Source organism: Delphinapterus leucas, chromosome 11 (genome assembly GCF_059928025.1).
Source record: "Delphinapterus leucas isolate spDelLeu-1000000601 "Yukka" chromosome 11, BTC_Dleu_Yukka2, whole genome shotgun sequence".
Taxonomy (NCBI): Eukaryota; Metazoa; Chordata; class Mammalia; order Artiodactyla; family Monodontidae; genus Delphinapterus; species Delphinapterus leucas.
In genome coordinates this window covers 9,032,884-9,050,533 of record NC_143139.1, presented here as the reverse complement: position 1 = coordinate 9,050,533, position 17,650 = coordinate 9,032,884, and positions in this window count along the sequence as shown.

The following is a 17,650-nucleotide window of genomic DNA, read 5'->3' as shown; positions in this document are numbered from 1 at the left end:
TTTAATTACCACAGTCTATCTTCAAATAATATTATTCTATCTCATAAATATATAAGAAACTTACAACAGCATAATTTCATTTATCCCTCTCCCATCCTTTATGATATTGTCCTATATTTTATTTCTACCTGTGTTACAAAACCCACCATACATTGTAGGGGGTTTTGATTTTTTTTTTAATATTATAAATATGTGTGTATAATGAAGGTACTAAAATATGTCTCTTTTTAATCTGTCCAGCTATTTATCCTTTCTGGTACTTTCTTATTCCCTCTTGCAGATCTAGTATCATTTCTGTTTGGCCTCAAGAACTTCTTTGGCATTTCTTGTTGGAGATAAAGTCTCTCAGCTTTCTTTGTGTCAGAATGTCTTTATTTCACATTCATTTTTGAAGGATAATTTTCAACTGTGTATAAAATTTTAGGTTGACAGATTTTTTTTTTCCTTTTGGCACTTTAAACATTTCATTCCATCTCTGTCTCCATTATTTTTAAGAGTCATTTGTAGTTCATATTTTAGCTCCCTGTGTGTAATGTCTTTTTTCTCTGGCTGTCATTAAGATCTGGTCTCTAAACTTGGTTTTCAGAATTGTGACTAGGATGTGCCTACATGTGGGGTTTTTTTTGGTTTGTTTGTATTTATTCTTCTTGATGTTGGCTACAGTTCTTGGACCTATAAGTTGGTATCTTTTGTCAGTTTTGGAAAATTCTGATCTTTTATCTCTTTGAATATTGTTTTCTGCCCATTCTTTCTACTCTTTTTTTTTCTGCAATGATACAAGTGTTAGACCAACTGACATTGTTCAATAGACCCAAATATTCTATTGTATTTATCATTTTTTTCTCTTTGACTTTCAATTTGGATGCTTTCTATTTATCTCTTTTCCAAGTTTTTTTCCTCCGTTATTGTCCAACTTACTGTTAAGCCTACCAAGTTCTTTACTTCTGATACTGTATTTTTAGCATTTCCATTTTTTAATATTCTCCATCACTTTTCTGAAGTTGCTCATATCTTTATTTATGGGTTCTACCTTTTTTTTTAAAGTCCTTTAGCATTTTGGTTATAATGTGATAATTCTCAAATGTGAGGTTTTCTTGGTTAACTTCAGTTGGTTTCCTTACTTGACCATGAGTTACATTTATCTTGCTCTTTTGTGTGTGTGTCTTGATATTTTTTACTCTATGCTGGACATTTTATGTAAAACTACATACATTTTCTGTAAAAATACAGTAGACAATGAATTAAATATTTTCCTCCAAAAAGGGCCACACACATTTTCCTATAAGACCACTAGAATTGGAGCTGAGTAGATATAATCTATAGTTGAGCTAGATGTGGGCTTTGTTGTAATTTTTCAGTTTGATTCAGTTCACCACAGGTTTCAAATATTTTGAAGGCAAGATCAGAACTTTTCCTATAAGCAAATACTGTCTTAGAGCTGTTATCTCAGCTGTTCTGCCTTGCTTGATGTCTTCATTAGCTTTCAAGCCTTCAGGTAGGCTCTCCCTTCTCTCCTGCCCTGACCCTCAATTTTTCTTAGCTGAAGGCCTGGAGTGCCATGGGTTTTCTCTCAGCTCTCCCACCCTCTACAAGTCTTTCTTAACTAAAAGCCCAATGTGTCTCTGAGAGTGTCTCTCAGCTCTTCTTCACTGCCCTTCTGTTTATGGCCCTATCCCAGTAGTTAGTGAATATCAATGGGAAAGAATAGTGAGGTAGTATAGTTTCACTCTGTGTCTGTGATTCCTCTGGATTCTAATCTGTCATATAAGCCCACCCACGGCCATTAAAATTTGTTAAAAGTTAGGCTGATTTCTCCTTGCCATCATCTATGGTGGAGTCCTATACTTCAGTCAGGGGTGAGAACCACTGAGGATCTTTTCTTTCATTTGAAGGATTGTCATTTTCTGAAACTTAATTCCCTTAGGTTTCTTTGTGCTCTCGTCTCTCTGATGGTTTTTTAAGTTATAATTATGTAGATTATCTGGTTTGTTTTAGGTGTTAGGGAATGAATTATGGTCTCTTGTGACTTTCTACATACAAACTGGAAGAGGAACCTCAATGTCTAGTCTTTATCCTCCAAAAGAGTGATGAGGAGTGGCGAGAAGTGGGGAAGAATGAAGTTAAGAACCATGTGGAAGTGGATGTGCTTAATTAAAAAACGTGGCCATTATTGTAGTATAATGTTATGTTTTTACAATGAAAATAGTAACATTTAAAAAATATAAACTGCAAAAAAAAAAACCCCACAAAAAAACACCATCCACATATCTCTGCCAAATCAGAATTCCTTAACCTAATGGGCATGCTTCTGTAAAAAGGATCTGTCATAACTGGTGGGGTGGGAAAGAAGAGGAGAAATGTTTCTGCTTATCCAAAGAAGACATGGGTTTTTAAATCTTAAGAGTCACTGCCTTAAACTATATATTTTCTTTACTATATCAGTCAGGGTACATTCAGGCAGAATTACCTCCGTGTGTGTGTTGTGGGAGTGTATTGTGTATATATATAGAGAGAGAGAGAGAGAGAATGATTGTGTATTTCTGATGGCATGCTGACTGATATAGTAAAGGAAATATACATATATACAGCAGGCAGTTGGGAAGAGCAGATCTTCCAACTGGGTGAAACCAAGAAACCAAGAAATGGGTGAAATCTATGCTCAACTATGGGTGAAACCAAGAAAAAGCTAGAACTCAAAAGCATGAGCTGGAGCCCATGAGAATGGACTGAAACCCATGTCAATCTCATTGCCTCTGACCTTGATGTCCTGGGTGTCCTGCACAAGCTGGGGCCCTTTGTCATGGAACTAAAGGCGCACACACACACACACACACACACGCCTGGCTCAGGAGTTGCAGAAGCTGAAGGAGGATCATGGTGAAGGCGGAGCAGTCAGTGGCCCAGACACTGCCACACACCAATGAGGGAGGCAACAGATGAGTGACAACATGTGTGAGCTACAAAATGTCTGCTGCTTCATTTCTACCTTCCAAGTCACTCCAGACTCTCTCTTGTGTCCCACGCTAACTGGAAACATACAGAGAAGGGAATTCTGAGAATGTATTTCAATCTAGCTAAGTTGTCACATTACAAAGTCACTACGCAAAATGATCAGCTTCCCATAGCCCTCTCCTGCTGTTATATTTTTAGAATTTTTCAGTTCTCTGTCACATCATCCCCCATCTAACCTTCAAACTATTGTATTCCATATGCCTTCTCCCTATGGCATCCCTATCCCTCTTAATAATGCCATCATATTATCAACCTCCAAGTTAATGAACCTCAAAATAATTTTTGACATGCTGCTCTCTTTTATGCCATAAATATCGTCTCTTCCCAAGTCTTTCTGTTTCATTCACAGATTCTCCTTTATCTTGCCAGAAGTGGCAACTCCAGTTTGGATTATTGCCACTTCCTTTTTCCACAGAACTTGTATAGTTTATCTATAATCACTACTGAATCTTCTATCTCTGCTCAAATCTCTTACTTCATTACTCCCATTGCTATCCTCAGGCCTTGTCCCACATTACTCAAAACTCCACCCACACACACAAACTATGAAACTATTTGTTTTCTGTCAAGTAGTACCTGAAAATCACCTCTTTCATAAATCCACCTCACACTGTATAAATGGAAGGTATCCAAAAGATAAGGAGTTGGAATGCTGGAGTGGATTTATTATGTAAGAACTACCACTCTCCCCTAATTATGACCTGGGAGGGTTCAGAAGACACTCCCTTCAACAAGGCTTTAGGTGGTGCATTGTTGAAGCAAGCACCAGCACCCTTGCAGAGTTCTGTAGTAGCCATTCTCTAAGCCATGAATGCTGCCATTAGACTGGGCTCCCTGAATTCATTGGGGATGGTGGGATACTGGAGTGACAGGTGTCAAGTGACATTGCTTAACTATTTTAACTACCAGAGATAAGAAAACATGGTTATCATAATGGATAGCCAAGCTAAAGTGATAATTAATCACCATGGTTTGATCTTTGGTATTGGCTAATTTATTGGGATCTCCCTAGGACTGAAATTAATAGACATCCTATTAAAGTCTTACTTGACCTGTATACACAGAAAAGCTCTAGGTCTAGGGTCAAAAATTCTGACTTGAGTCCCAATAACAGACAGTGCTGGATCCTCAACTGAATCCCAGACTTGATTCAGTCCACATATAGATGCAGAGCCCCTTAAATTAAGGAGAGGCAGGTCTCCCTGAGGAAGAAACCTGCTACACTGCCAAAAATGTATGCTGTAAATCTTCTACCCACCCTTCCCCAAAGGCACATGTGGCCACTTACCAGTATGGTTTTGCATCAGGGAAGGGGGAACAACGAGAACTGGGGGCAGTTACTGCACACTGGCTCTGAATTAACACTGATTCCTAGAAACCCAATAGGTGGAGTTTTGACTTGAGCCCAATTCACAGTGGGCTTTGTGGATACCCAAACCCACCCCATGATTATTTTCCCAGTTCTGAAATGCAGAGTTGGAATTTACATATTCATCAAATGGCAGAATCCCCGCAGTGTTCCCCAAATTATGAAGTGAGGGGTTTACGATAGAAGGCCAGAAAGAAGTTCCTAGAATGACTTTTACTTGCTAAAATAGTAAATCAAATGATATAGCATTCCTGGAGGAATTACAGAGATTAGTGCCACCATAAAGTTCTTAAAGGATGGAGAAGTGGTGATTTCTACTACATTCCCATTCATTTCACCTATTGGCCTGTGAATGAGAGATAGGTCTTGGATTTCCCTGGTGGCACAGTGGTTAAGAATCCGCCTGCCAATGCAGGGGACACGGGTTCAAGCCCTGGACCAGGAAGATCCCACGTGCCGCGGAGCAACTAAGCCTGCATGCCACAACTACTGAGCCTGCACTCTAGAGCCCACGAGCCACAGCTATTAAACCCGTGTGCCACAACTACTGAAGCTTGCGTGCCTAGAGCCTGTGCTTCGCAACAAGAGACATCACCGCAATGAGAAGCCCGCGCACCGCAACGAAGAGTAGCCCTCGCTCGCCACAACTAGGTAAAGCCTGCGCGCAGCAATGGAGACCCAACGGAGCCAAAAATAATTAAGAAAAAAGAAAAAGAGATAGAGCTTGAAGAATGATGGTGGGTTATGGTGAACTTAATTAGGTCATAACTCCAAATGCATCTGCTACTCCAAATGAGATTTCCTTATTGGAGCACATCAATACAATCCTTGGTACCTAGTATGCAGCGCTTGATCTGGTGAAGACTTTTTCTCTTAATTCCCATAGTAAAGACTACAAAAAGCAGTTAGCTTTCAACTGGTAGGGCTGGCAATACCCTTCACTGCCCTATCTCAAGCCTATATCAGCTCTACAGCCTTCTATCATCATCTAGTCTGAAAAGACCTTGATTGCCTCTCCATTCCACAAAATATTGTTTTGGTCCATTACAGTAATGATAGCATGTTGACTGGACCTGATGAGCAGGAAGTAGCGGCTATCCAGAGGGTGAGAATAAATTTCACAAAAGCTTAGGGGCTTTCGACCTTAGTTACTGCCTCCTCTGATCTGGGGCATGGTCAAGATATCTCTAGTAAGGTGAACAAGTTGCTGGATCTAGGCCTTCCCACTCCAGAGAAAGCAGCACGACTTCTACCGCGCCTCCAGTTTTCAATGGGACCTCACGTAGGAGAAGACTCTACAACAGGCCCAAGCTGTGTGACCGCTCCTCTGCCCGTTGAGCCCTTTGATCCAGAAGACCCACTGAGATTTGAAATGCCCATTACAGATAGGGATGTTGTAGGGGCCCTTGGCAGGATTATGTGAATTACACTGCAGACCTTTCGGACTCTGGAGCAAAGCTATGCCATCTTCTAAAGATAAACATTCTCCTTTTAAGAAACAGCTTCTGGTTTGCTACTGAACCCTAGAAGAGACTGAATGCCTGACTTTGGACTGCCACGTTGTCATGGAACCTGATCTGCCCATTTTGAATGCGTTGTTGTTTGACCCGGGAAGCCACCATGCTGGGCACACACAGCAGCGCTCCAACTTGAGTGGAAGTAATATACACGGGTTTGGGCACAAGCAGGTCCTAAAGGCATGAGGAAGTTACCTGAGTCACTGGCTCAGATCCCTACGGCTCTTACTCCTGTTAAATCGCCTCCTCTCTGTCAACCCACACGTACGGCCTCATGGGAAGTTCTCTATGTCGAAAAAGTTATGCTAAGGACGAAAAAATTCAGGCTTGATTGCAGATGGTTTCTCAGGCACCACGCTGGCACCATCTGAAAGTGGACAACTGCGGCAATACTGCCCCACTTAGGCGTGGCTCTAAAAGACGGTGGTTACGAAAAATCCCTCCAGCAGTCAGAACTGGTTATGGATTTACCTTTTTGTCTGCAATGCTTCTGGAAAAACCACCGTTTGTGGACTTACAAAATGCCCTGTTCCTCAGAGTATTCCATACAGTGTCACTTGTGAACAGGAAATTGATTTTATACCAAGTAAAAGACAGCAATGGGCTCGTGCTTATGGAATTCACTGGGTTTATCATGTTCCCCATCATTCTGAAGCAGTTGGCTTGATAGGGTAGTGGGATAGCCCTTTGAAGACTCAATTGTGGTACCAGATGGGTGGCAACACTTTGCAAGGCTGGAGTAACTTCTTCCAGGATGCAATAAATGCACTGAGCAGGCAACCACCATATGGTGCTTCTTCTCTCATTTCCAAGGATCAGGAGGTGGAAATGGGATTGGCCCCTCTTGTTCTGAACTCCAATGGTCCACTAGTAAAAATGATACTTCCTGTCCTCTGAACTGTGTGCTCTGTTGGTTTAGAGATCTTAATTCCCAAAGGAAGAGTGTTTTCACTGGGGACACAGCAGTGTTTCTACCAAAGTGGAAGCTGAAACTGCAACCTGGACATTTTGAGCTTCTCGTGCCACTGAACCAACCAGCCAAAAAAACAGGCAGCTTAATATATTAGCTAGTGTGACTGATCCCAAATCCTCAAGGGGAAATTGGGTTGCTACTACACAATGGGAGCAGGGTGGAGTAACTCTGGAATTCAACAGATCCTCTGGGGACACCTCTTCATATTCCTATGTACTATGAAAACAAGTTGACAGAAAACTACAACACCCCAATATAATAGCAGGACTGCAAATGCTACAGATCCTTTGGGAGTGAAGGTTTAGGTAACCCACCAGGAAAGCTGAGGTGCTTCCTGAGAGCAGAGAATACTAACTGGATAATGGGAAAAGGAGGTTAATAAACACCAACCATGATCAGCTGACCAATTGCAGAAATGAGGGTGGTAGTAGTTTTGAGTGTATTTTCTCCTTGGTAGGAATGTGTGTGTGAGGTGAGGTGGGCAGCTGTTGCCTCTGTCTGCAACACACACACACACACACGCCATTTTTTCTTTTTTCCCTCTCCCATTTCTCTACCATCTAACATAAAACATTAATGTTTTAAGTTACAGGATATTAAAAGATGAGTGAGGTCCAGCTGTAGGACAAATGGACGTCACTGAAAAACAGATCTCATGTGTGGATTGTTTTGGGTAGACGATCAGTGCCTTTTCAGTTGTATGAGGGGTAGTTACATCTTAAGTGGAAACACGATTTTGCTATTATCTGTATTTAGAAGTGGTTGAAAGAAGATGTATAGCTGCCAAGTTGGGAAACGGCGGACGACTCTAAACCGTGCTGCTCTTTTCCAGAATCCCCTTTTCCTTATGGTTCTGAGTTACAGTCGGCTCTAAGAAAGCCTGCGTGAAATCTGGAAGGCAGAACTGAAGAAGTGGCCGCTGCTTTCAAAGGTTTGCTGCCGTCGGATATGGTGATGGTTGGATACAGAGGTCACCACTGGATTCCAGCTGGTCCTTGCTCTTAAATTCCGTGATTTGCCCACAGAGGCAACAGCTTCCCACAGATTTCTCCACAAGCTCCCTTTTAGAGGCTCAGTTGGGCATCTGGCTATGATTGGCCTCTTGGGTTTCCCTGCAAGCTTCAACGTGTCCACCTGTGCCAGTGTCTCCAGCTGATTATTGACTGCTTACGGGTATAGTCCACGTAGGAGAGACGTGATAAATGCTTGCTTTAATTTTTTTTCTCTTTATTTACCTGTTCTCAAAATAACGAATGGTTCTCTATCATCTTCCCAAGGTGACCTACTGGCTTTTTCCCCAAGCGTTTAAACTCATAGATTTACACATATTTGGTCTGTTTTAATGCACTGCAATTAGTGCCTTTAGTGAGGTCCTAATTGTTCATCCTTGATCATCTATCAAGTTCTAATATATAACAGTTTCATTATCATTTATTACATAGTATTCTAAGATTCCCATTATTATTTCTCCTTTCACACATGCATTATTTAAAAGTGTGGTTTCCTTTCAAATTTCCGAAAGCATGGAATTTTTAAACTTGTCTTAATTTACTTTTATTGACAACTTCATTGCATTTCAGTTCAAAAATGGTTGTCGCTTGATACTGATACTTTGAAATTTGTTGAGATGCTTTATGTCCATGTACAGTGGCACCAACTTTTTCTATAAAAAGCCAGATAGTAAATACTTTAAGCTTTGTGGGCTATATTCTCTCTTCAACTTATCAATTTTTACTGTATGTAATTTGATGCTATTTTATTAGGTGCACATAAGTTTAGAATTTTTATGTCTTCCTGGTGAATTGGGCTTTTAAAAAACTATTATGAGTGTCCTCCTTTATATTTATTTTTTTAATCTTAACGTCTATTATTTCTAATACAAATATAGCCGTATCAGCTTTCTTTTGTTTGATATTTGCCTCTTTATTCTTTTTTGCCTTTTTATTTTTAAGCTTTATTTGTTCTAACATTTTTGATGGCTCTCTTCTGAACATCATATAAGTAGATTTAAGAAATCCCTTCTGACATGACCTGCTTTTTTACTTGTGAGGATACTCCGTTTGTGTATTGTAATTTATAGATTTCTCTGGACTTGTTTATACCATGTTATTTTACATTCCTATTTGTCCCATTTATTTCTCTGTTTCTTTTTTCTCCTTTTATGGTTATGATTGGCAAACATTCCTTGCACTGCCCTATATGAACACTGCCCTATGTGCCCTATAAGTTTAGGGGAGGCAACGTGAGAGTAATCCTGAGCAATAGGAATGAAAGTGACGTATCACCCTTTGTCAAAGTTGGAAACAGTCAGAGTTTTCCATGTGTTCTTTTATGCTGTTGCAACAACTTACAACATGCCAGATGGCAGAGCCTTCATCCATCAAGCCCTTCAGTAGCTGCAGAGCAGGGTCTCCTACCAACCTGCGTTGCTGGGAAGTAGGAGAGAGAAGTCAGTTTCATTTGTGTTTTGTCAGTGAGATAGTGAAGTTGATTTATCATCATAGCATAAAGTAGCCTATTGTGGCTAATATGTCACTGTAAAATCTTTGCAATGATTGTGTTTATTTTTTCCTTTTTCAATTTTTTTTTCCCTTGGTTTGGAATGTATTTGGTCTCTTTCTATTTATTTTGTATTTGTGTGTGTATATGGGGGGGGGCAGTGCTGGAGATTTCCATTACTGCTTGGTAGCCCAACTTGGCATTAAAAGTAGGTTTTATTCAGGATATAATTGTTTTTAGAATGTCTGGGACACCACACTCCTGCAAGTGGAATCACATCCTTCTTGCAAATACACAGACGCTCACCACCAATCTCCTGTCACATATGACAGGCTCATAGCCCCTAAGCCAAAATTCTTTGGCCAGATGTGTTTCTGAATTCAGACCTTTTGGATTTAGAAAGGTAATGTAGTATACCTCTGAATTAAACATTTAAAGGATTCAGCTGCCAAACATGTGAATATTCAGAATAAATAGGATAAATCCAGATAATCAAGTAGCCTCCAGCAGTTCACATCAGATTCTTCCACCAAATTAGTTATGAAAAAATTTGTTTTTCATGGTTTTCTGGAATTACAAATAAGAGATTCTTGATTCATATTTCTTTAAATAGGTTACAAAGTAATTAACTTATTGTTTTGTTAGTGGCATTCTAAATAGTTCTAAGGATAAATTCTGGCCATTTTAGGTACAATTACTGTTTTCCAAGGCTCTTTGGCAACAATGCATTTCATATTTTTGTTTGTTTGTTTGCTTTTTGGCCGTGCCACGCGGCATGTGGGATCTCAGTTCCTCAACCAGGGGTCGAACCCACACCCCCTGCAATGGGAATGCAGAGTCTTAACCACTGGACCGCCAGGGAAGTCCCAAGGATGACTCTTTTCTCTTGTGATACATTACTGCTGTGTTGTCAGAAACACTTAGCAAATTTATGGGACCTCCCTGGTGGTCCAGTGGTTAAGAATCCGCCTTCCAATGCAGGGGACATGGGTTCGATCCATGGTCAGGGAACTAAGATCCCACATGCCACAGGGCAACTAAGCCTGCACGCTCTAGAGCCCACGCGCCACAACTAGAGAGCCTGTGTGTGGTAGCTACTGAGCTTGCACACTCTGGAGCTAGCATGCCACAACTAGAGGGAAGCAAAAAACAATTAGCAAGTTTAAATTTTTTAAAAAAAGGTTTAAAATTCTGTTAGCAAAAACAGATATAGTACAGTATACTTAAAGTTTCATGGAAGGGGGGCTTCCCTGGTGGCACAGTGGTTAAGAATCCACCTGCCAATGCAGGGGACACGGGTTCAATCCCTGGTATGGGAAGATCCTGCATGCCGTGGAGCAACTAAGCCCATGCGCCACAGCTACTGAACCTGCGCTCTAGAGCCCGTGAGCCACAACTACTGAGCCTGTGTGCTGCAACTACTGAAGCCTATGCACCTAGACTCCGCAACAGAAGTAGCTACTGCAATGAGAAACCCACACACCACAATGAAGAGTAGCCCCCGCTCACTGCAACTAGAGGAAGCCCGCGCACCAAAGACCCAACACAGCCCCCCCAAAAAAATGTGGTTTAGGGACTTCCCTGGTGGTCCAGTGGGTAAGACTCCTCGCTTCTACTGCAGAGGGCATGGGTTCCACTCCTGGTGGGGGAACTAAGATCCTACATGCCGTGCAGCATGGGCAAAAACAAACAAACAAAATGTGGTCTATACATACAGTGGAATATTATTCAGCCTTAAAGGAGGAAGAAATTATGACACAGTCTACAACATGGATGAACCTTGAGGACATTATGCTCAGTGAAATAAGCCCATCACAAAAAGATTCCGCTTATGTGAGGTACTTAGAGGAGTAAAAATCAGAGAGACAGAAAGTAGAATGGTGGTTGCCAGAGGCTGGGGGAGGGGGGATGGGGACTTACTGTTAAACAGGCAAAGAGTTTCAATTTTATAAGATGAAAAGAGTTCTAGAGAGGGATGGTGGTGATGGTGATGCAGGGGTTACTGGCATGGTTGTGGCTAGCTCATAGGGTACCTTTGTGTGAGTTACAAAAAGGCACCGCCTCCTGTAACACAGGGTTTGGTGAGGGAAGCATGGACTAGACCTCAGCCTCCATCCACTCCCTCTGCATGGTGCCACACAAGTGAGCCCTTCTGTGTAGGGTACAACCTACACAATCAACACAGTGGCCCTGGCTCCTGGGACAGAAAATGGATTATCATTAGGGGGATGGGAGAGGAGCTAATCTCTACTCATGCACAAAAAGATGGGGCAGAGAAGCAGGTAGGATGGAAAAGGTCTCACCTGTGGGGAAGGAAGTCTTCAGTCCTGGAAGTGACTCCATACAGATTTTGTAATTACTGATACAGATGGTCTTGCCTAGCCAACCTGCAGATTTTCCTTCCTGTGGGAGAACATTCTTTAGCAAAGAGGCCAGTATAGTCTCTATTCGTTTTACCACAGGCTCCTGGACTGTTCCCCCGCTCCACCTCCCCTGCTACTCCACCTCCCCTGCTACTCCACCTCCTCTGATACCCCACTTCCCCTGCTACTCCACCTCCCCTGCTACTCCACCTTCCCTGCTAACACTGCTCCCAATTACACTAAGTTGATCACTAAATCAGATCAACTTTCAGAGATCTCCTTACTGACCTTGGAGGCTTTTCTGCTCCATCCAAAAATTTCCCTACCTATTAGGTGACACCTGTAGCTTCTTTCAGAGATGACAGAACCTTTTATTCTAGAATTCATTATGAAAAACACAATGAAAATGCCTGGTTGACATAGCACATCATGAAGTTTATTCATACTTCAGTGTAAAGAGTCAGTGAATGAACCAACATAACTGACTGACAAGGAAAAGAAATTAAAGAGCAGATCCCTGGAGGCAAAGAGGGAAGACCTAAAGAGGATGCTATGGAGAGCGAGCTGAACTCTCTCAGCTCTGCAGGCTTGTTCATCTTCAACGATGCTGGACAAAGAGAAGTTGATTATGGGGTTGGTTTTCCTTGTTTATTTTGCTTCTTTGCTTGTGTGTTTTGTTTTGCTTTGCTTTTTGTTTTATAACTCAAAACCTTTGAGCCCTATGACACCTCTAAAACTTCCAATGAGCCTTGAAGATTTTATTTTTGTAAACACAAGCACCATTAATATAAAGGAGCGCATTATAAGGTAGTTCATTAATTTTTTTTTTTTAATGTAGAACTTCAACACTGAAAGGGAGGAACCCTGCTTCCCTTGTCTGAACACTAAGCCTGTGTGTGCATATGTGTGTACCCTCATAGGGAGAACACTGCTGACGCATGTGTGTCTGTCCTCGTCTTGCCACCTGCGGTCTCTAACTTTGCTTCAACTCACTTCATTTCATTGTTGGAAAGCTCCTTGCCTGTGCATGATGTTCTCACATCTCATAAAACTGAATGGTTAACCAAATACTTGCATCATTCGAAACAAATAATCATGTCCTGTCCTATTGAATATCTTTTTAAAAGACCTTTCATGCCAGCTACTAGGGTAACCCAGCTCTTTTTCCTCTTTTGCTTAGAATTAGTTTATAGCTATAAGGAACGCAGAGATCATCTGGCTGGTGGCTTTCTCAGTGGTTCTCAAACTTTACAGGTTTCTCAGCCAGAGGGCTTGTTACAACACAGACGGCAGAGCCTCAGTAAGTCTGGGATGAGCCCTAAGAATCTGTATTTCTAACAAGTCCCCCCCTGCTGCTGCTGCTGCTGATCTAGGGAGAGCACTTTGAGAATCAGCCCAAGGCCCTCACTTCACAGCAGGGGAAGTTGAGCCTTAGACAACTGCAGGGTTTGGCCCAAAGTGACCCAGCCCATTAGTGGCAGAGCCGGGACCAGCACCAAATTCGCATGCTAATTACACACGTATTCTATTGTTTCTTTTTAAATCTTGGTTCATTTTTCTTTCAAGAAAAACTTTTGCTGAACCCTTAAACATCAACTTCTTTTTTTTTTCTTGCAAAGCTTTATTCTTTCAGATAATTGTTTTGATCTCCTGTTAATAATTTCTCAGGAAACCCTGAGAAGCCACCTCTGTTTATCTTCACACATTTTTTTTTTTCAAATAGATAAATCCGAAGAAGAAATCTCTTATAAATTCGAATTCTTTTTTCTGATCATTTGGATTTTGGAGTCTCTGCTTTGGGCAGCCTCCTCTATTCTGTCAGCTGCTGCTTTCCGGGAAAGTGAACGTCTCTAGAGGAGCAGATCAATTCGTTGCCTCCCTTGGTCTTTCTCCCCACGTTACCTTACCTCTTCAGGTATACTTCTCTCGTTTGTTTTTATTCCACATAGAATGTCTCTGTTCCTTCACTCCCTCCCACCATTCCCTTTTGACGTCTCTTGAGTTTCAGTTAGTGAGTTTCTAACTTATCCTCTGGCTGACATCATCTTTGTCCCTTCCTCAGACTGTGTGCTTTCTTGCCAAATCTCTTTGGGAAAAACCACGGGGATGGAGAAAGGAGTGCACGGAAACATCACCAACATATGTGTTATATTAGAAAAAGTGGTGTGGATGGATGAGTCACTTGGCTTCTCTGGCCTCACTTCCTCAGCTGTAAAAAAATGAACAGGTTGGTCTAACAAGGGCTGCAAATGCAAAACTACCAGCAGAGTCCAGGCAGGATGTGTAGATGAATTGAAGCAAGGCTGCCGGAAGCTGGGGAGTATGTACAGTGTCCCAAGGGCATAATGGCCGCGAGCTCTAGTCACAGCCGTGGAGCAATGCTGGCTAGTCAGGGTTGCCAGATCTTCCGATTTTTCAAATCTAGATTTTTAAAGAAAATAATGTGAACTCTCCTTATTTTAAATGTTGACAACTAATTCTAATTATGAGCCAGATAAAACACATTCCCTTTGTGGGCCAGATTTGGCCCTAGGCTGTCAGTCTGTGACCTTCAGATGAGATGGGATCTTTAAGTTCTTTGCAAGTCTAACATTTCATGACTCTTCAGTAATACATTTTAAAACAAACTAGATCTCCCTGGGAGATCCCTAAACTGTTTCCTTGCCGTTTGTGTTTGGTTATAAGACTGTTAGTCTCCAAAGTGAACACTCTGGAGTTTGCTGTAAGAGGAAGATACAACTTCTTCCTCTGCCTCTAGCGTAAAGTAACCACATGTTTTGCTCCCAGATGCTTAGGATCAGAATCAGCTGAGTGCACGTGCTCTCCTACAATGCCTGACTATGGTGCGCAGTTTGGTCCTGGGGTAGGCAGCCTCTGTGAAGCAGAGCTCGTGCCTCTGTCACTTTGTCTGGAGACAAGATTTTAGCACTTACGTATATCCTATGTAATGTACTACTACAGATCAGTCTAACCAGGAGGAAGCTGAACAATCAAAGACTTGAGGTTCAGAAGCCCAGGAAATGAATGGCAGCTAACAATGAGAAATGGAGACATTGCCTCAAGATGGCAAAGCTGAAGAATATTCACGAGATCCTGCCTTATCCTATTTCACATCTTCTTTAGAGATTGCCTGCAAGGAGAGCCTTTGGTGGGTCCCTGCAGGCCAGCCTTCCCTGGACTGGGACTCGTCTGTCAGAGTTCCTCTCCGTCTTACATCCAAAAACTGGCACGTTTTTTTCTAGTGAAATCCTGGCTGGCTGGCGTTACTTCTCTTGTCACCCTTGGTCATTCAAGAGTAGGACCCATTATATCTTCCCTGTAGCCGGCCCTTGAGAATCTTCACTTTTTGGTGTTTCAGTGGAACTAACTATGATGCTTTAAATGACCCACAAGATTAGAAAGAAAATAAGGCTCAAGGGCCAATGACACTAACAAGGAGCAAGTTAAGAGTTTCTGTGAAACAGTAGCAGAAAGTATTACAGCTTAAGTTAGGAATCCACGCACTATACAACAGGGAAATATTTCTCAAACTGCAAGTTCTCTATAAGTATCTTTAATTTTTAAATTTTTGATTATATAAACCATATGTAATATGGTTTAAAAAGTATGCTATGAATCATTTGATAACCTTTTAACCAAGGACTGGCATGTAGATTCAGGTATATTTGTATTTACATTTACGATTATATTGTTACCAACTATCGTCAGTAACTCCTAATTCAGTATTTCTCAGGCATTTCTTCAAGAAATCTTAAGGCTTAGTGATTTGTAAGATGCAAAAATAATTGGTGTATGGGTAAGAATTAGGCCTTGGAATGAGGCATGTCTAGGTGTTATGTAACTCAGCAGGTGTTTACCATGTTGTGTGTAGAAGGTCAGGGAGGTTAAACACCTGCTGAGTTAAAATATGCTTGAAAAGTACTCAACACAGTGCCTGGCCTATAGAACCAATTAAAAAAAGAAAAAGCAGACTACTACTATATGGTTATTATTACCATTGCTAGCTACTTAAAAAAAATTTTACCATCTAGTCTTGCTCTTGATTTTATTTTCATCATAGATGTTTCATCTAATATTTCAAAATAACACACAGGCACAGACTTAGAAAACAAGGTTGTGGACAGTGATATGTTATGATCTGAGGAACCCTCTGATGAACTCCTTAATTATATTATCTTCTATCTATCTACCTAACTATCTATCTATCTATCTATCTCATTCTGGGTGAAAAAAAATCTTCCATCAATTCTCTCCTCCCACAAAGCCTAGCTTTTTAAAATTTTAAATTTTTAAATTCAATTAAATAAGCTACACTAAAGAAACAAACAGGGCTTCCCTGGTGGCGCAGTGGTTGAGAGTCAGCCTGCCGATGCAGGGGACACGGGTTCGTGCCCCGGTCCGGGAAGGTCCCACATGCCGCGGAGCGGCTGGGCCCGTGAGCCATGGCCGCTGAGCCTGCACGTCCGGAGCCTGTGCTCCGCAACGGGAGAGGCCACAGCAGTGAGAGGCCCGCATACCGCAAAAAACAAAAACAAAAAAAACCCAAACAGTTCATTCATTTCTCCCAAGCCTCTGGCAACCACTGATCTGGATCTATGTGTTTAGTGTGGTTTCTTTGTTTGTTTGTTTTTATTTTATTTATTTTTTGGCCGTGCCACACAGCATGCAGGGATCTTAGTTCCCCGACCAGGGATTGAACTCATGCCCCTTGCAGTGGAAGCACAGAGTCTTAACCACTGGAACGCCACGGAAGTCCCTGCTTCTGTTTTTATATTCCATATGTAAGAGATATCAAATGGTATTTGTCTTTCTCTATCTGACTTATTTCACTTAGCATAATGCCCTTGAGGTTCATCCATATTGTTGCAAATAGCAAAATTCCATTTTTTATGGCTGAAAAATATTCCATTGTACATATACCACAACTTCTTTATCCATCAGTGGACCCTTAGGTTATTTCCATATCTTGGCTATTACAAATAATGCTGCAAAGAACACGGGGGTGCATATATCTTTTTGAGCTAGTGTTTTGTTTTCTTCAAATAAATACCCAGAAGGATCATATGGCAGTTCTATTTTTAATTTTTTGAGGAACCTCCATACTGTTTTCCATAGTGGCTGCACCAATTTACATTCCCACCAACACTGCACAAGGGGTTCCTTTTGTCCAGATCCTCACCAACACTTGTTATTTCTTGTCTTTTTGATAGCAGCCATTCTAACAGGTGTGAGGTGATATCTCACTGTGGTTTTGATTTGCATTTCCCTGAAGATTAATGATGTTGAGCATCTTTTCATGTACCTATTGGCTGTTTCTATGTCTTCTTTGGAAAAATGTCTACTCAGATCCTCTGCCCATTTTTTAATCAAATTGTTTATTTTTTAGCTATTGAGTTGTATGAATTCTTTACATATTTTGGATAGTAATCCCTTATTAAATATATGATTTGCAAATATTTTCTCCCACTCAGCAGGTTGCCTTTTCACTTTGTTGATGGTTTTCTTTGTTGTACAGAAGATTTTTAGTTTGATGTAGCCCATCTTATTCATTTTTGTTTTTATTGCCTTTGCTTTTGTTGTCAGATTCAAAAAATTACCACCAACACCTATGCTAAGGAGATTACAACCTACGTTTTCTTCTAGGAGTTTTATGGTTTCAGGTCTTACATTCAAGCCTTTAATCCTTTTTGAGCTAATTTTTGTGTATAGTTTAAGATAGTAGTCCAGTTTCATTATTTTGCATATGACTGTCCAGTTTTCCCAATACTATTTATTGAAAAGACTGTCCTTTCCCCATTGTATATTCTTAGTTCCTTCATTTCAAATTAATTAACCATATATGTGTGGGTTTATTTATGGGCTCTCTATTCTGGTGCATTGATCTATGTGTCTGTTTTTACACCAATACCATACTGTT